Source organism: Anser anser (genome assembly GCF_964211835.1).
Source record: "Anser anser genome assembly, chromosome: 2".
NCBI lineage: Eukaryota > Metazoa > Chordata > Aves > Anseriformes > Anatidae > Anser > Anser anser.
In genome coordinates, this window is record NC_139721.1 from 139,367,516 (window position 1) to 139,387,610 (window position 20,095).

At 38.0% G+C, this 20,095-nt stretch overlaps 1 long non-coding RNA gene across 1 annotated transcript; it reads right to left on the bottom strand.

The window, feature by feature from the left end:
* Positions 1 to 358: 358 nt before the first annotated feature.
* On the bottom strand, positions 359 to 5,654 carry LOC310893841. Its single transcript, XR_014579361.1, has 4 exons — positions 5,515 to 5,654; positions 4,104 to 4,184; positions 3,062 to 3,158; positions 359 to 1,262 (listed from the first exon to the last, which is right to left on the bottom strand). It is a non-coding gene; the product is annotated as an uncharacterized lncRNA (long non-coding RNA).
* Positions 5,655 to 20,095: the final 14,441 nt, after the last annotated feature.

Sequence of the window (20,095 nt, forward strand, 5' to 3'; positions counted from 1 at the left end):
CTGTATTGCCTGTGACGGTAACTGAGAAGTGATCTCCCTATCCTTATCCCAATCCATGAGCTTTTTTCACTGCATTTTCTTCTCCTTGTCCTTTTGAAGAGGGGGATTGAGAGACCGATGTGGTGGAGCTGTGCTACCAGCTGGTGTGAAACTACCACAGTCATCCTGTAGAAGAAGCATCACTGCTGTCTGTGCTCACTACTTTGACCAGAATGTCCTTACTACCCATGTTGAAATTTTCCTATTATTTAAAGGACGTTTGATGCCTTAATAAATACATCTGTATTTCACAGATATCTCACCATTTGACCTGTCATCATTGAGGTGTAATGCAACATGGAGAGAACATAGGAGTCTGTAGTCTTTTCCCTGAATTACCCAGGGAGCTAGAGCACAGCTGCATTATATTGTTGCATTATCTTTTACATCTCTGACAGATCTATCTCTGATGCCAGTTCTACTAAACAATCAAGAAATCACAATTCTTCCAGTGAATGGCAAAATACGAACTCATTCTTTTTACAGTAAGACTTTTCAAAGTCTTTAGTATTACACTCAACTATACGCAAATGAGCTCACATGGAGATTACTGTGCCAGCAGGAGAGATAATGGGGACAGCATTGCAGGTCTTTGTGTTCTTTGGAAATTGTAACTTGACTATAATATTACACAGTCCTTAAAATGCATTAAAAGTGAATAGTCTAAGGGCAGTCGGTTACATACTCAGAAAGACTCGGTGTCTTCAAAATTATAGTGTTAGGCATGTTTATCCAAACGAGTGATCTGATGGGATAACTGGATGAAAATTCCTTAAGTGCTTTATAATGGCTGTAGCTTGCAGAGTAAATCATACACATTTTAGAGTTAAAAATAAATTGAGCTCATGTTGCTACAGAAACTACTGCTGCTGTAGTTTAGGGAGATGTGTGTCCCCCATTATCGTGCTTAAATCCAGGCATAGATAACAACGTATAAATTATTTCTATTTTACCTGTGTAATTCTGAGTATTTTGAAGCTGCTGCATTTGTTAATTATTTTAAATATTTCAATCTTTATTTATTTTTATATGCATTTTTACAAAATATTTAATTAAATAAATAATTTTTATTGTATTGCAACCAGAAAATGTTGAAGATTAGTACTTTGTCTCTGAAATTTTCTTGTGGATCTACAGCAGGATAGTGGTGGATCAGCGGTGTAATGCTCAGTTGCATGTTGTCATTTTGGAATGTGTACCTCCAGATAAGGTAAATCCATTCCCTGCAGGGTGTTGGAAGAACAAAGACAATCTCAGAATCATGACACGCAACTGAAGGTGTGATGGAACAGCTATTGGAATAGGTTTGAAAAATCCTCTTGGGGACTGAATCACATGAGAGTAGACTGGTTGTATGGAGTCAGAAGAAGATTCATATCTGAAATTATCTGAGCCTGCCGCTTCAAAAAGGAGAAGAAACCTTGTCTGTGTTTGGAATCCTGGTAGCTAGAGATGCTTTGTTTCTGAAATAAAGCCTTTATTTCCAGACTCCACTGCCACAACTCTTTACACATTATATTGTACGGAAGGCTAGGAACAGGAAGAAGAACCAGATATCTCTTTCTTACAAGCTGAGGATCTTAGTTGCCTGGGCGAGGTGATCTACTGCATTTTCCATCTTTCATTAATGACTATTGTCTTCCTTTATGTAGCACAGCTCTGTGCTGCAGGGAGGGGTAGGAAATGTATTCTGCTACCTTACCAATGCAGCTCTGTTCAAATATGAGGATACGGAACTTTAGCTGCAGGAAGATCAGATCTCTCATACCCTATAGAATTTCTTCTATAAACCATGGAACTGATCATTAAAACTAACCCAGCATCCTTCCTCTGCATTTCTTAAGAAAGAATCTCTATTTTGCTTGCAGTATTAAGTGTCATCAGTGGCTATGAGAAAATCTACTGAATAGCATTTAGATTTCTACCTCACAGGGTTGATAACCTTAAGGATCCTTCTTGGGCTCTGATATCACAAAATCACAGAATGGGGGAGGCTGGATGGGACCTCTTGTCCAAACCCCATGCTCAAGCAGGGTCACTTAGAGCAGGCTGCTCAGGCACATGAGCAGACGTTTACTAAAGGTGAAAACAGTTCTGTGTTTGTGTAGAAACAGGACTTCTAGAATTTCACTGGAAAAAATATCACTTGTCTGAGGACTCATTCAGGGCTTTTGAGGATTAAATTTTTAGCTTTAGATCTGTACTCAGGTACTGTCTAGGCATAACCTCACTTTTGGTGGATTGCTGTAGTATGTACTTTTTCAGATCAGATATAGTGGATAACCAGAAGGTTAATGTCTATGGATCCCGAGGGGTATTCTGGAGATATCCTTTCAGGATATCACAGATATACTGAAAAAAATTCAACTTAATAGGTAGAGGGTCCTACTGGTCTCAGTTCATGAGATATCACAAGCTATTGAGCCTGTTTCTGTAGGGGATGATTTAGTCCCTTAAATCAGGTATATAGATATTCTGCTATATAAGTCTTCAGTGATGAGGACTGAAACAACTAATTAAGATGCTCTTTTGGAACATTACTGTATTAAATGCCTGCCAGGGGAAAGTGGAAATGTGACTTCTGGTGAATGTTACCCTGAAGCACAGTGGAGGATTTAATAGATGCTTTTCTTCTATCCTGGGAAAAGTCCAACTCTGCTCATTTATTTTTTTTCCTGCTATACAGATTCCTACAATCTTAGTTTTTTGGATGCTAGCCCACTCAGCACTTCTTTTGCTTTAAAGATGTCTTGTCTTGATGTTTATTCTGCTTTTTGACAACACAACTTTGAAATTTAGAAAAGATTGGATAGCAGGAGCAGCAAATACAGTGATTACATGAAGTGCAGAAGCTCAAGTTCCCTGCACCTTGTAATTTGGCCACTTCCAAGGCAGTTAGATAAGAATCCCTGTAATGCAGTGCTGGACTTTCGAGTCTAGTATTATTTTCGTTAGTTGTGGTTTCACACTGTGGCACTGGTGGCAATCATTTTGCATGCTCATTTCCTGTACAAGTACTCACCGGAATGCAGTCAATACGAAAAGCAGGTTAGTGAAACAGCTGTTAATTTCACACCATGAATGAATACTCCATCCTACTTGATAGATTTTTTTTTTCCCTGCAAGTTCAATAAATATTTATGTCAGCCCTGCTGTCAAGTAGCACTCTCAGTAACAGACAGTTGCTAAATTAAGATACTTTCCTTGGCAGTAATGGAAAGGTAATAATGCAATTGCCATATGCAAGCCTTGGAGAAGATTTGCCTTATAATTATCATAAGAGTTTGAACTGCAACTCTGAGAATAATAAAACACAGGGGCAGACTGTAGTGCCACCAGGTGAATTGAGGTAGCACTGAGAGGACACGAAGGTACAAGCTTTCCTTCCTCAGTAACGCTGTTTCACAGGGGCACCTGCGAGAGAGGTTGGGAGATGGTGCTGTTGACTGTGACCTGCTCACAGGGGTGTTCCTCCAGCAGCGTGTCCCAGAAGAGCTGGGCTGCTGGGTTCATACTTATCTTTTAGAAGGTACTGGCACAGACTTGTGCTAGTAGAGAGGAAGTGCAAGACAACTGCTATGCATTCAGCCAAACCTGTTTTCCCTCCCTCTATATCTCAGGCTTTGCTGTTATACCCTCAGTAAAATGGGCAGATGGAGAATTAATGTTCCTTTTTGCAGCTGCAATTCAGGAAAGAAATCTTGGAATCATCATTGACAGTTTTCTGAAATAATTGTCTCTATGTGCAACAGCAGCTAAAAAAGGCCAACAACATATTGGACATCAGCAGAAAGGGTACTGAGAACAAGATGACAAACTTTTCTCCATGATGTGAAACCTCAGTGCACCTTCTTCTTTGATGCTGTGTGCAACTCTAGTTTCTGCATCTCAGGAAAGACAAGGTAGAGTTAAAGAAGCTACAGACAAGAGTGAACAAAATAATCAAAGGGTTGGGGCAATGCTTGATGCAGAAAGACTGAAGAGGCTGGGAGTTCCCATGATTGGAAACAGTCTTTTCATGCCTTCAGAGGTCCTGGCATATTCACCAGCCTCTCTATACTCACCCTGTACAGAGAAGTGGCTGAGGCTTCTCCTAGGACAAGGCACCTCAAAATTTTGCTGTATTCCCCGCAAAGAATATAGTACTGAAAAAGCAATAATTACATTTTCTGTGAAAATTTCAGACAGAGAGACTGTACATGAGGGTAATAGAAAATAATAATAGCAGAAAGGGTCATAATGTGCAGTGGTGTGGATAGTATATTGTCAGGTGTGAGAAACAGCACATAGAAGAAAAACCAGCCCTATAAGAGGGCATCCTAAAAAGTAACAGAAAAGCTACTTTAAGGTTTATCAACTGGGGGTACTCATGAGATAACCCAGAAGGTGTTCCATGCTCTACACAGAGTAGCCAGTCAAGGAACAGGGCCTTTAAAGCTCTGAACTAAATAGATATTACCAGAGCTTTGTTACCTTAACTGGGTTAGGGATTAAGATGTCTTGAGACAGTGAGCTATACAGTTTAAACGTTACTGATAAACGCATATGCATATATACATACATAGGCACCTGCTCTCAGTCACATACATACGTATGTGCATGCACGTGCATACATATTAGTGCCTTCTAAGAAATAACATATGGTCTGTTGCATTTCCAGGGTTGAAGGAGTGAAGTTCAGACCACAGTAGAGGTGGTTCCATTGGTTGCTGTTAAAAAGACAACACTTAAGAGGTAAACGTGGCAGCTGAAAGGCCACTTTCCCTTTACAGCCACACACATGCTTGAAAAAGGAAAGAATTGTAATATACTGCAAAATGTTGATTTTAAATTGTTAAAAACTGGGATAAAAATAAGTGATTATTTATTGTTTCTGTATTGCGGTGGGTGCTAATTCTTGATTTTTTCAAGCTGTTACTACTCAAAATAAAAAAAAGATATTCTGTCCAGTTATTTACACTGCCAGGCTAATCCTCAGACTAAGTCATTATAAATTTCAAAAGGAGTGAAATCGTGTCTTAGATATATGATTTACGTAAGAATATTGTTTCATTTGGGGGAAGCTGGATATTCAAACTTGCTTAACAGGTATTTCTTTGGAGGTAAGTACCTTGGGCTTATCAGGGAGTCTCAGTCCTGTTAGTCTCTCTGACCACTGGGGATATAACGGCTTTTTAAAGTGAAAATAATTGAACAAGTTGTGCATTAGTATTGTTGCAAGCTGCAGTGAACACTGTACAGTGTTTAACGTAGTGCATTGAATCCTGCTGAAAAACATGAACTGCAAGTCATGTTTTGTTTTGGTACTACGGAAAAGCAGAGGTACAAAATACAAATACCTACAGGGCCTTAGGATCCAAAATCTATTTGGACTTCGGAAAGGTTATTAGCAATAAGCAATACTTTCATAACAACCCGTGTGGGTCACTGTACAAGACATAACACATTCCTAAGGGCTGTGAAAGGATGACTCACCAGCTGGTGCAACTCCCTTGTGGCCAGGTAAAGACGGTGTAGACAGCTAGCAAGACTTGGCTAGAGCACGTTGCCACCTTAAATTGCTTGAGACCTTTCCTATGGCAGGCAGAACCTACAGGATTGCAGGGCACCATAAATGAGCCCCACCTGCCTCACCCCACGCATCTTCTCAGTACTCCCCAGCTGTGCTGTACTTCAGCTGATGTCTCATTTCATAGTCCTGAGGTCTGCAGTTTCTTTGTACCCTGTTTTTTAGTCACCCCACTTGACATCAGGACCCTGATATCTCCCAGGAGCAGATGTGGTCAGCGCTGTTCTGCCTTTCTGCTGAGTTTGGTGGGAGCAGAGTCTTGCTGTGCTAAGATTTACCTTGTCCTCATCTGAGACAGCTGCACCACAGCCAGGCTTGGCACAGGGCTTCAGCCAACTCAAATGGTGCCTTTCCCAAAATGCAAAATAATGTGGTGGTGTGGTATATCCCTTTTCTGTGTCCTTGAAAAAGAGAAAACAGCTTCTTAATGTCTTGCAGTCTTCTCCCTAGAACACACTGTTGAGGTAGCTTGAAGGGCTATATTCTAGAAAGGATCCCTTTTCTATTCATAGTCTCAGAGGCTGTATGCGAAATTGTTTGTGCTGTAACAAAATAGCTAAAACCAAATTATTCCCTTTGCTGTATTTATTATGGAGCCACTATTTAAAAATATGCTAAGGGACTCTTGCTGTATAAGCAATGGTTACATAGGGGTATGAAGGAGAATTTGATTCCCCACTCACAAAGAGAGTTTTCTGCTCTTCTACCTATTTTTATTTGATTTCTATTCTGTGTCTGCACAGAAGGTGTCTGCAAAGATGATGTCTCAACCCAGACAGAAAAATTCTTTATCTGAAGAGACTGGAAAATTACCAAATATTCCAGATTACCATTCATTTACTAACTAAATAATTTCTGAGTGGTGTGGGTAGAGAAGGGAGAAAGGGTGGTAGATCGATAGGGTTCATTCTGTAGTTCTGAATTTCTATTTCAAGTGAAAGGAAAACATTTAACAAAGTATCTCATTAATGAATGCTTAAAGAACAGCCTGAAATTCTAAGCATTTCTGTTTCGCAGCAAGAAGAGAGTCCAAAGACTTTGGTTAAGCTTTTCATATCCAGAATGACATTCCTCCCACGTCCTCCTACCAGCACCCTAAATTTACAGACAACTTCAAATACCTTTAAATATGAATGTTGAAGGACCTTTTTACAGACTACATCCTCTGCAAATTGTAGGCAAATCTGTCAGAATTTTGTCTTCTGCCAACGAGGATAAAATATATCTATCTATCACTCAGAAGTGCAAAAACTGCAATTCCCAGGCTTTCATTCACAATGTGCACATTCAGGAATAACAAGCTGCATGTATACATCTAGTGACTACCCCATAGAACTATTGGCCAGAGAGTAAAACCAAATTGATCTAGCTGTTATCAGACTTTCAGAATTTGAGCCATCAAACGCATTCTAGCTAAGATTAAAGAAAAAACAGACTTGCAAAGCCACATGTTCTTTTAGACATAAAGCAGCTTTCTTCCTGCATTTTTATATTTTAATCAGCTTCATACAGTATGTTCAATCCTCCATGAAGGCAATTCTATTCCCAGAGCCAACAGCTTTATCATTTTTTTTTTCTGACTTAAAAAGGAAATCACTTCCAAGCGGTGGCAGAAGGGGATTAAAAAACAGAACTTATTTACTTAAGATGTCCCACCATTCATGTGACCTTCCAAGTATTTTAAAAGCAGCATAGGGAGCTATAACTGGGATAGTCTGTTGAGGCAACTTTGCAATACTGAACATGTAATTTACAAGGCTGCTTGTTTCTCTTAGCTAATGGCTACACACTACTGCTGTTTAAATCCATTATTTGGGGTTCCAAAACCAGTTGTCTCTCAGTCACAAAGGTGTGACTCCTTGATTTTAGAACATTGTTTCAAACACATCGCTATGGAATAATCTTACTTACTGATCATCTCTATCTTGCTTGTTATTATGCCTAAGTCTGCAGAAACTGACATCTAGATACCTGTCTTCCTATCCACATACACAGAAGAGGGTTGCCAGGTTCTGGATGCTCCCTTTCCCAGTGGGCAAGCACCCCTGTCCCAGTCTGCCCCATTAGTTTGTCTTTCTGTCTTCTGACCTGATGTACCAGGTATCATCTCATCACCTGGCTCAGCAGAGCACTGTCTTACGCTGGGGAGTTGTGTGTTGGTGTGAATGGCAGCTGACAATGTGGCAGTTTGTCTAAGAAGAAATAATTGTCTTCCTAATTTATTCTGCCATTGAACGCTTGTGATGTATGATAATAAAAGGAAATAAAACAATTATCTCAGAGCAGCGTAGCTAAAGATATTAAACAGCACAAAAGAGAAAATAGATGAGGTATGACACTACATGAAAGCTCATGCAAAAGCAGTGTTCGGCTTCATAGCACAACTTCCAGTTATTCTTTAGTACCTTCACTCATGAGGTTTATTACAGGTGATTCCTGGCTGTCATTACAGTCTCTGAAATATAAACCAGTATTAGAGTGGTTTTGCATATAAGAAAGAAACCTCCTTAATCTCTGAATTGCTATCTGGATAACACAGGATCACAGAAGGCAAGAGGTTAGAAGGGATCTATGTAAATTATCTTGTCCAGCCTCCCTGCTCAAGCAGGGCCACCTAGAGCCAATGTCCCAAGATCATATCCAGATGGCTTTTGAAGATTTCCAATAGCCTCTCTGGGCAACATGTGCCAATGCTCAGTCACCTGCACAGTAAAGAAATGTTTCCTGATGTTCAGGGGAGCCTCCTGTGTTCCAGTCTGTGCCCATTGCCTCCTGTAACTGCACATCACTCTGCCTGGCTTTGTCCTTTTTGCACTCTCTGTTCAGGTATTTATAGACATTGATGAGATCCCCCCAAACCTTCTCTTCTCCAGGCTGAGCAGTCCTTATAGGAGAGATGCTTCAGTCCCTTCATCATCTTTGTGACCCTTTGTTGGACTCTTTCCAGTACGTTCAGGTCTCTCTTGTACTGGGGAGCCTAGAACTGGACCCAGCATTCCATGTGTGGCCTCACCAGTGCTGAACAGAGGGGAAGGATCACCTCTGTCAACCTGCTGGCAGTAATCCTCCTGATGGCAGCCCAGGATGCCACTAGCTTTATCTGCAGCAAGGGCACTTTGCTGACTCATGGTCAACTTGGTGTCCAGCAGGACCCCAGGTTCTTTTTTGCCAGGCTATTTTCCAGCCTGGTGGCCCCCAATCTGCAGTGGTGCCTGGGGTTGTTCCTCCCCAGGTGCAGGACTTTGCAATTCCCTTTGATGAACTGCACAAGGTTCTTGTCAGACCACTTCTCCAGCCTGTTGACATCTCTCTGGATGGTGGCACAGCCCCCTGGTGTGTCAGCCACTCCTCCTAGTTTTGTTTCATCTACAGACTTGCTGAGGGTACACACTGCCCCATCATCCTGATCATTAAACGTTTGATTCTTTTCCTGGTTCTCACAGGGACTCTTCTGTTAATTCTGAAAGCTGACGAGGCAGTCCAGCAGCAGAAGAAAAAGGTACAAACAGGCTAGCCAGCTTTATGAAAGCCAAACTTACTAGCAACTTGTATTAGAGAAAGGTGAAATCTGAATCAGACTGGCCAGAGAAATTCTAGCAGAAATTTTATTCCCAGGTAGATCATACTGCTCTAACAGGTTCACTTTTTATGAATGCTGTTGAAACCTCTTGTTTGAGAACCTTTTCTTTTCTATGATCTCTGTGATCCTCACTCCAGGTAGATCTGTGGTCCTTGAGGGGGTTCCAGCTGTTGTCAACCATGCATCAGCTATTTCAATCCAATGACTCATTATATTCCCCACGGTCTGTCAAAATCCTAGCAAACACTAGCTTCAAAACATCTTGTATCTGCCCTCAGTTCAGGTTAAGATTTTTACCTTTTACCCTCATAAGCAGCATATTTCTGCGACTATATTTTCTATAGGATCTTTCATTGATTTCTGTCCCAGGAAGACATATGTCTGTCTGTCCCAGGAAGAATGCTTAAGACATAACTAGGACTTAAATCACCTATTCAGATTAATTGAAATTAGGCACTAGTATATCCTATCCAGTTGGATACATTCCTCACTGTGTAACACATTGGGAATTTCTTATTGGCTAGTAGATAGTCAGTAGAGGTATATAGATCTCTAGTGTTAGGAGATCCATACTTTTAAAAACTGATTTCTAAATCTACTCCTTACAGAGACAACCTATTAAAACAATCCTAATGTAATCAGATTAATTTAAATGTACATTTAAACTAATTTTCTATTCCTCTAGTAATATCCAATTATTCAAGATCATGTGAAAGTCTGTTTTCTGTTGTAATCCCTGGATGAAAAGCAAAATCCCGGATCATTAACTTAAATACCCATTGGCACAGGCAACAATGGCAAATAGTTTTTTTTTATGTATATTATAAGAGTAAATATGTTTATCAGTACCACTAGCATCATTCTATAAGGAACAAAAAATCTTTATGTCTGATACAGACCATAGATGTTTTAGCAAAACCCTCAACTAAAGAAAGATCAAAAGTAATATTGTTCTGAGAGAATATCTAAGAGTGAATCCTGCAAAATGGAGAGTCTGATTACATTTCTTACGTAAATGAAGAGTTTTGCTAGAGACACTGAACATTATAGTTATAGTCAAGATCAGGCTTAGAAACATTTTATGACACCAAGTGTACTATGTCTAGAATCTTGTAATGCTAGTAATATTGCCTATGAGTATATATATGTGTATATATATTATTATATATTTATTTATATATATATTTATATATATTATTATATATTTTATATATATATACACATATATATATAATTCCCTTTGGAGTCAAAGGTAATTTAATCCCAGGAAGAGGGGTGATGCTGGGGGAAACTGTTAGGATTTGTCTCAGTAATAAAGACTCTTTGAATGATCAAGGCAGAGGTCAGAAATCAAACTGTTATGAAAACCTTTAAAAAAAGCCCTTTATGTGAGTGTTATGGGTGTTATTCTATAAGACTATTACTATAGATATAGCTGAAATTGCTTGTATTTTTGAGGTATGATGGGAACAATTTTGAAGGCAATAAATTATTTTGAAAAGAAAAAATAGCTAAAAGTACAACTTCAGAGGAGTTTAACTCAATTTGTCTTTGTGTCATCTGTTAAATAATTTATCAAAGTTTTCTAATTGGAAATTTCTTATCATAATCATAATTAGCTTAAAACCTTGGTCAAAAATACTTTTTTTTTTTTTTTTTCTTCAAGTCTAGAAGAAATACATTTCCTAGTGGATATCAAATACACTAAATCCTCGTTGCTCTAAAAAAAATGACTAAGAATGATATTTTTAGTGCTAGGAAAGTGCCAAGATGGCTCAGTGCTGAGAATGATCACGGTGAGGTTGGGGTGGGGTGGAGGGTGTTGGAATGGCTGGAAAAGGTCACTGATCTAACAGTGGCCATGGAGAGTTGTGATCCTGCCCCTCTTTGCCTCATTGCTTCCCCTCTATGGTCCATCCCCTGCTCAGGCAGATATTCCTGTTGCTGGTGCTCCTGACCCTTGACGAGCTAATTCAGTTCCCTAAGCTGAAAGGTTGTTTGGTTGTTTTGCTGAGCTGAAACCCACTCATAAGAGAGTCAAAGGGCAAGGTTCTGGGTGGAAGTGGGAACAAGAGGGCAAGGAGAGAAGCAGGAGCAGGTAGGAAGATACTGCATCTGAATTTTAGCCTGGCTCATTGCCTGGGTGATGGCCACCTTGCTGTGACAGAAGGCTGGAGCAGAAAAGACAGGCATGCGTATGTTCCTTACAATCCCCATTTTTTTGATAGAACTGTATAGGAAAAGAAAGCACCTTACATACAATTGCTGCAGTAGAAAAGTGTGGGGGATGGCAAATGAAGAAGGGGAAGGGGGACCTATTGGGGGATGGCAGAGGCACAGATCAGGCAAGGCATCCTTAATGGGGAGAGGTAGAGAGTGAGACATCCCTCTCTGTTCCTCCATCATCCTCAGTCTTGTTGGGGCTATGACTGTACCTTCAACAGAAAGGCTTCTGTTGTCACACGATGCCCGTGCTCTCGAGGGCCATTGCTACAAATGATAGGACTATCCCTTTTGGCAACACTGAGCTGTTAGGCGTTCACTGTGGTTTACTCATTAATCAATGTTTTTACTATTGCAAATGGACAGTTTTTGTGTGTGTGTGTGTGTGTGTGTGTGTGTGTGTGTAACACCTAACAAAGTAGATCAGTATTTGATCCAATGCACAACTGAAAAAAGTGGGAGTCTTTCCTTAGATTTCCTTCCACTGGGTTTTTGACTTACTGAATTTCTGAATAAATAACATGCTTCTGTATATTTCTAAACGGATGTGTAATGCATCAGTGAAAAATATGAAACTAGAAATAAATAAATTTCAGAGACCTAAAATAATCTTTGGTAGGAGGCTACTACAGTCTGAAAATTTTCCAGTAAAATTTTCTTTGTCCATAAAGACAAAATATTTGCATCTTGGGATACTTTTTTTTTTTTTTTAAACTAAAGATGACAAAAGACCTGAAAGTGAAAGCAACTGTGGTCATCACCATTATAACTGAAAAGCTCCAGATTTGGTTTCAGTGCTCATGAAATTGTGGGGTTGATTCAGACATGTCCATGAGAAAATTTATGAAAAAAAAAATTGAAATTAACTGTACATGTAAAAAGAGGCAGCTACAAGCTGCAAGGCAAGTTTAGACATTCACCTCTGAGACACCAGCCTCACCTCTGGATTAAGATGGCTAAGACCATCTGCTCTTTTCACTGCAGAGGAAGTTTAAAGCCTGAAGAAATCTGCTTTGTCTGACAAAGTGCAGCTGACAATCAAATTATACCTTATGTTCTTTCAAATTCAGCTCCTCTGAAGTTTACCCTCCATGACACATAAAAACTCAATTCCATTCCCTTCCTTTCTCTTTCTTTTCCTTTCCTACAAGGTGCTAATAAGAATTAATGAAAAATTATTTGGCTTCTTCTCCAGGCTTTTACTTCAAGGTGTACAGTATAGTGAAATCATGTACACATTTTTTTTTTTTTGGTGTGTGTGTGTGTGTGTTTTCAAACCTATGAGAGAGTTTGGGCAGAAAGACAATTTTTCAAGTGAAAATATCTGTTGCACCATGCCTTTGGCCCTGTGGTTGCAATGAAAACAACCGCAGACTTGTCATCATTGCCTAATTTTGACTTATCATCTAACAAGATAAAAGACTGCAGATGTAAAGGTAAAATAGAAATTAGAAGTTTTATATGAAAAATTTTACTTCTTTTGTTTGTTTCTTCTTCTCAACAAGTTCTTCCAAGAACTGTAGCATCCCTAAAACAATATAACTTGAGAAGATACACGTTGTCTTTTCTTCCTCATGATCTCAATTTACAGCTGAGAGTTCACTTTTCTACGGTGAAGGTAGAGAAGGAAGAATCTTGTGGATTTTTTGTAATGATCATAACAGGAAACTCTAAACTCTCTTGGGCTGTTTTCCTAGTTTGATCAACCAATATCTCCTGAAACCATTTCAGGGAGTGCTAACAGGCAGACACTTAACCAACAGCCGTGTGTTGTGTAATTGGGCCTTGCTGACTTCACAAGGTTTCTCGGTAATCATCATGTCCTTAAGATACTAACTTTAGACTGTCACTGTAAGGGAATATGTCATTGCCTTTTAAGATCTAAGCAGACTGAGGTGGTGCATGTCAGGGCTGCTCATGCAGCCTGCAAAAATCAGTGGCATGTGTCAGAGAGTTGTATATAGCTTTTTATGTTGTATGTCAAGCTAAAGTCTCCTTTTTAAAAATCTTAAATACTGTATAGTACCAGAGGTGATACTTGGAAAAGAGTAAGTGTCTAACATGAAGACAAGAAATAAGAGAAAGGAAAGTAAAAGAGAAATGGAAATATTAAAATCCCTTGCAGCTGAAACAATGTAACAGAGTCCTGGGAAAGAATAAAATAAGGATTTGACATCTAGATGTGAGCAGATAAACTCTTTGAGAAAGGGAATTTAGAGAAGTTAACCTTTCTGCAGCTATCGCTAGACCTGGAGCTATAGATGTCTTTGATAGTCTAAGCCAGGATGAGTTAGTCAGACTGAGGAATACTGTATTCTCAAGGAAAGAAAAGCAATGGAAACATACAGGTTTCAAATGAAACTGCTCAAGGAAAGAAGTCCTTTCAAAGGCTTTTGACTGACATTAACTTAGTGAGTCAGGTATGAAATCATGCTAGTTAGGCAGATTACATTATCAGAGATTTGATTTTGATTGGAATCAAACATCTAAAATGATAGATTAGACCTGAGAGATCTTCTCAGACCCTGCGGAAATTACTTAGGAGAAAATGAATACACTAAATATTACTTAAAAATGCTAGAAAGCCACAGGCAGCTACATTAGACATTGACTAAGAGAACATGAAACTGTAAAGTGGAAAGATGTGAGGAGGCTAAATATATCAGAGAAATGCTATAGAGCTAATGCCAATAAAAATTGTAGTTATAACAGGTCTATGAGATGGGAAACCTGCAGGAGTCCAAAGATGTCCACCACTGGAAAACATTGCAACAATTGTAATAGTGTTTTGTAAGAATATGCAATCAGAACCAGAAAAATTAAAATAGAACTACCAGCAGGCACATTAACAGTGCTGATATGTATTTATCAGGATGCCAATGGAAACAGGAATGAAGAAAAATTCTATGTAGAGACAAAGCACAAAAATTGATATGGCAAAATGTACTCCACTGGAGACTACTGGAACGGTTGTGAATTATTAACTGGGAATGAATAAATGTTCAGATAAATGTTACGTCTCAAGATATTGTAGAATATTGGAATAAAAAACATAAATAATTGAAGTGGGACTGCTACATCTTAGTGCTTACAGAGAAGACCTAAATTCTATTAAAATAATATGAACTTGCACTGAAACCTGTAAGAAAAAGTGGAACTTTTTTATTTTTTTAATTTTTTAAATTTTTTTTACTGTGAATAATGAGCCAATAGTGTATCTAAAACCTGGCAAATTCTTGGTTTGCTTAAGAGAATACCTAAAGTTCAGCTGGGTATGAACAAATGTAAAGAAAATATTGAATAAATCAGGATGTCAGAGGAGGTAGGGAGACAAATATAGATGCTGACAAAATATTTAAATGTTGAATTATTCACTTTCCTCTGAGATAACACATCCTGTTTAAAACATGGTATGTTGTTCATTAGATTTGTATTTACTAAACATAGAACCCCATACATGTTATCTGATGATGTTCTAAGGATTTGCATGAGATTCTAGATTTCAACATGTATCATCTTTCCCAAATGAAAGTCTGGTAGAAAATACTAACATCACTAAAAAGACTGCTAAAATGTAGGTTAAGTAATCTGAAACAAATCCAGAGTTGCTGGACTTGACAACAGTTGTTTTTACTAAGTGAACTGACACTGTCTGAACACTTACTGAGCAGAGAGATAAGAAAAAGACTTTTCACTAGTCAAAAGCACACCAGAAAATACAGCTTAGGAGGATAAAGTAGAAGTGATCAGGAAATTCCCCATATACAAGATATATCTTAGTCATATTACGGTTACAGTGGTTTGTAGATGCATTTTGTATACATAAGAGCATTGGATGAATCTAGAAGGCTGCAGCTGGCAGAAAGATTGCTCCTTGTCCATATGTGAGCTCCTGTCTTTTGAGCAATTGGTTTTAGGACAAGAGAGAACAACTGCAATTTATTCCTTCGGAAAGAAGGAAATGAAGGTGGAACAGAAAAAGTCAAAGCATCTGAAAGTAAATTGGAAATGAAGGGTTTTGCTGAGCCACTAATGGAAAGAGTTGAAGCTGCAAGTGGGTAGAAATTGGGATAGTTCTCTTTGCAGCAATCCAAACTCCTAGAACTCCTGAAAATCCCTCTTAATACATGTAATGTGGGTGTAGGTGTTATTCCGAAGTATTATGTAGGAATATAAACTGCCACACTGCACGATTTTCTGTTTAAAGGAAAGTGGAGTGTGTGAATATTACCTCTTTGGGATCTAAGCACTCAGATGTTGTCTGAAACCAGGGCACATGGGTTGTCCACAGGCAACTGCAGCATGGGGCAGCCACATACACCAGAGAACTGTTTGTCTGAAAAGCCCTTCCAAGCTAACATCTATCTGAATGTGAACGCTTTTCTGAGAGATGCTAAACACAACACCCAGGCTTCAAAATATTGTTTGTGTTCTTCAATCATGTATAATATTTGCTGTCCTCAAAGGAAATTTCTGTTTACAGTGAAGCAACACTGGAAATCATAACAACTACAATAAAGCTTAATGGTAAAACCATAATGATTATTATCATTGCTATTACTATTAGTGGCATGGTATAAACAAACAAACAAGCATGTGTGTGTGTTTGTACCTGAATAGTAGTACCTGTATTTATACATCTTACTCTTTTATCCACACAAAAGAATGTTAATGCAAGTGTAAATACAACCTGAAGAAGAAAATCTCCCCATAGATCCATTTTGCTTTGTGACATGGCTTTAACAAGATCTTTTCTGGAAACTTTTGAAACTCTAAAAAACATTTCCATGGAAGTGTTTGTTACAGTGGATGCTGAGGGATTGTTGACTAGTACATGCAGAGCTACCAAGTGAATAACTTTGGGGCTTTACAATTTTCCTTGGCTGCACAGTAAAAATCATGTTTCAGCATTTTTTATTTTTATTTTTTTTGCCGCAGTCCATTCTACTGGGAAATTTCGTGCAGTGTTTTTGTGCACATTTGTATGAGCATAGCTTTTTTGTGTGTCTCTGCGGAACAGTGCTAGATCATGGCCAAAACTGATAGGAGGGGTCTCAAGTGGAAAACTGCAGCATCAGTAATAGGGGATTTAAATTAAATAAGGGAAAATACTTTTAGTGTATTTCATTTACCTTGTAAGCCACAACTGTTACAAAATACTGCAGATACGCTCTGCCAGTCAGTCTGATTGTTAAGTGGAGGTATTTGAGTATGGCAGTTTGAGGGGTGTTTCAGATTATGGATCTGTCTGCCCTGAAAGAGTTCTGCCTCAAGTATTGGACTTATCCATTTTCAATGATTACTTTTCATTTTTTTATTCCTCAACAATTCCTCTGACACACTTACTTAATATCCTTAGTAGACATACAGAATGAATCAAATATGAATGCCTCAAGATATTTTTAAATGCCATATTATGGCAATTGTATATCTTCAAATTCAAAACCAAGATGTAATCTACAATAAATAGTGCTTGTTATCATATATATCTACTCAAAACAGTCTATTCAGCATAGACAATATTTCTGTAAATGTTACTAGTTCAAGCTAACTTTTTACCTTCAATACTGAGAACAATTTTGAGATCCTTACATTCTCTAGAACTAGGCTGATTTTTTTAAGCAGTTACATATGAAATTGTGAAACAGCAATATTGAAAGCTTAAATGGTGGCCAAGGAAAAACTCTAGCACTGATATTTGAACAGCTTTTCAGTGTTTAAAGCTGAAGAGTGAACTTTAGTATGTGGAATACCTTGCCAATAAGATGTTGCAAAGCATTTCATGTGGTTGCACATTTCTGGGAAGAGATTTAAGTGTGGATTTTACCTACAAATCACTCCAGATTTTAAGTTTGCTTGAAGGAACCTAAAGAGGTCTCAGGTCATCTTCTCCTTCTTTTTTTGATGCATTTCTTCTCTTTTGAAAGTGTTGGCATATATCTGATCTGCTGGTGAACTTTTCATGTTACAAAGTTGGCTGAGAACAAGGTACTAACATTTTGTCAGCATTCCTCCCTCTGAACCTGCTTTGTGAGGCCAGATGAACATCAGTGTTAGTCCAACAGGCAGGACAGATGGGTTTTCTACCTGTGCTTAATGCTGCAGCTGTGAGCATCAAAGGATCTTTTATAAAAGAAAGACAAAGAACAGCCTTTTCTTCATAAGATCTTTCAACTTTAAAATGTGTTACTTCCATCTCATTTTCCTGTTTTAACCATTTATTTTGAGTCTAAAATGATATAAATTTGTTCACTTAGTCTCATGTTTTGAACTTTTTCCTTTTAAAAGTCTACCTGGGAAGAGTTGAATTAGTTAGGGAAAATGACAAATGCCTTTTATTTCTATCTATCTATTTATTTATTTAATTATTTTTTTATTTTTATTTTTCCTTTGCACAGTCTGTGAGAAACAAACTGTTTGGAAGGACTGTTTGGATGGAAAAAACAGGTCAAGAAAATGTTAATACATATGCTTCATCCCTACTTTAGAATTTGACCTTGAATTCTTGCATGAAATAGCGTACTTAAGTAAAGAATAGACAAGTACTTAGGTGTTCTAAATAGAGATGGATTCCTAAATTGGAATCAATTATTTTCTTTTCAGGTGACAAAGAATTTAGAGAAATGTATTTTTTTTTTATCATTTTTTAAAGAAAATCAATATATTTTATCTTTCCCAGAAGGCTAGAAATGTCAACAAGCATGGAAAAGAGAATTCTAGACAGAAATAGTAAGAAATGTTAGAATTAAATGAAAGTTGCATATGGGCTGAGAGACTTTTCATGTTGTATTTCATCCAACACAAATTAGTATGAATGAGATATGCAGTACCTTTGCAGCATAGTTTTTGAGAAGTAAGTGCAGACAGATTCTTAACTGGAGTGGCACAGCCTTAATGTGACTGTGATGTTACTGAATATGCGTTAACGTGTGGTAGAAGTTGGGTACATCTTTAAACAAGTCAGGAGAAAGAAAGCCTCTCATTTTTCTCTGTTCTAATTATCTTCGTTCCAGTGGATTAGAAAATGGAAAATGTAGAAGTCAGGCTGAAGATGGTTCAGAGCTCAATCGCCTGCCAAGTTAAGTCTGACAAATGGCAAGTGTGTGTAATTAATACTGTCATCTTTCTCTGGACCAAAGGGTGACTGCAGTAACTATAGATTGTAATTGTCATCGTTGTCACATAAAATGTGCTATTATTAAGTTCAGGCTGAATTTTATTGCTAAGAATGCTCATAAATTGAATGGTCAGTCATTTAAATTACCAAGTAGAGAGCTCTGGGGTTTGCTCTAGAGCTGCTTTCTAAGGCAATGCATTTGACTTTAGACCTCTGGAAAGTAGCTACATTCCTTAAAGAGATGTTAGATAGGTTGTTACCTATAGAAGAGGATGCTCTGACAGATGCACTGCATTCCGTTCATGTTTTAATTATCTCTACTCTCTAATTTGTATTTTTGTTTGTTTGTTTTTGAAAGCCAAGTACTACATCTGCTGTGATTACAACTTAAAAAAGTGGAATTATTATCTTGTTAGAGCACCAGAGAGAATGAATGAGGATGATTTTGAAATATGGATGAATAATATGTAGTTGTTTAAGACGAAAAGATGAAAAGGGTTGAAAAGAAAGTGACAAATTCAAAAGAAAGAATCTTGAGATCAAGAAGTTCCCCAACAGGATGTGAAGTCTTTCATTCTAGGGTAAATCGCAGGTCAGCAGTGATTTCAAGTCTTCCATCTGATGATTGGATAAATCAAAATTCTCAGGAAGGCTGACTCAAAACTGTTGTGAAAATAATTCTCACCTAGAATATGAAGATTTGGTGAAATGAACAGAATGCAGGACTGGAAAGTAATTGTGATGTTCGAGTCCTGTTTCTTGCTGTTAGAGAAAACAAGTTCATATAATATGTTTCAAAAACTTTTTGGCACTATCTTAAAATAAGTTTAGGTATTTGTCCTCACCATGCAGTTATTACTTCAGAGTCTGAATTGTCTAATGGTCAGAAGACATCTCTTTATTGCTCACTTATTCTTATGCTAGCCTTGTCCTTTATTTTAGGTGTCTTATGCCCTTCTAGTATATTGTCAACAAGTGCATATAAAGGTAAGATTATATTTACACTCAGCTTTTGTTATCCAAGCTAAGGAAGACAAGATCTTTTGCTTTAGCGTGTATATTTGATCTTCTTGAGCTCTTTCATGTTCTACTATGCTGTCAGCTGGCCAGCATAAGCCAGCTTGGCACTGGGAGCCATATAACCACTTTCTAACAATACTGTGTTCAAGCTAAGTGCTGCAACGTGTTCTCTCTCAAACAGTTATTCATTTAAATCTGTCTAGAGATTTCTCTGTGATTTTTTTTTCTTCTTCCTTTCTTTCTTTTATTATTATTTTTTTCTTTCCCGTGGATTAAAAATTCCTGATAGATCATGTACTTTTAACTTACATCCTATACCTTTGCTTTTTACGTCATGGGTACCAAGTACTGGAAAAGACCAGCTGGCCAGATGGATCATTAGGTCTGTTTCCTTGCTATTACAGCCAATATATAGTAGAAACTGCATTCAGAAAGTTCTGCAGAACATTGACTCCACCTGCTACCATTCACACTGGCCACAAACCACTCAATAACTATTTTTTGTATGATATTAAAAGACCAAAAGCTAAAACCCTAATGAGTCATG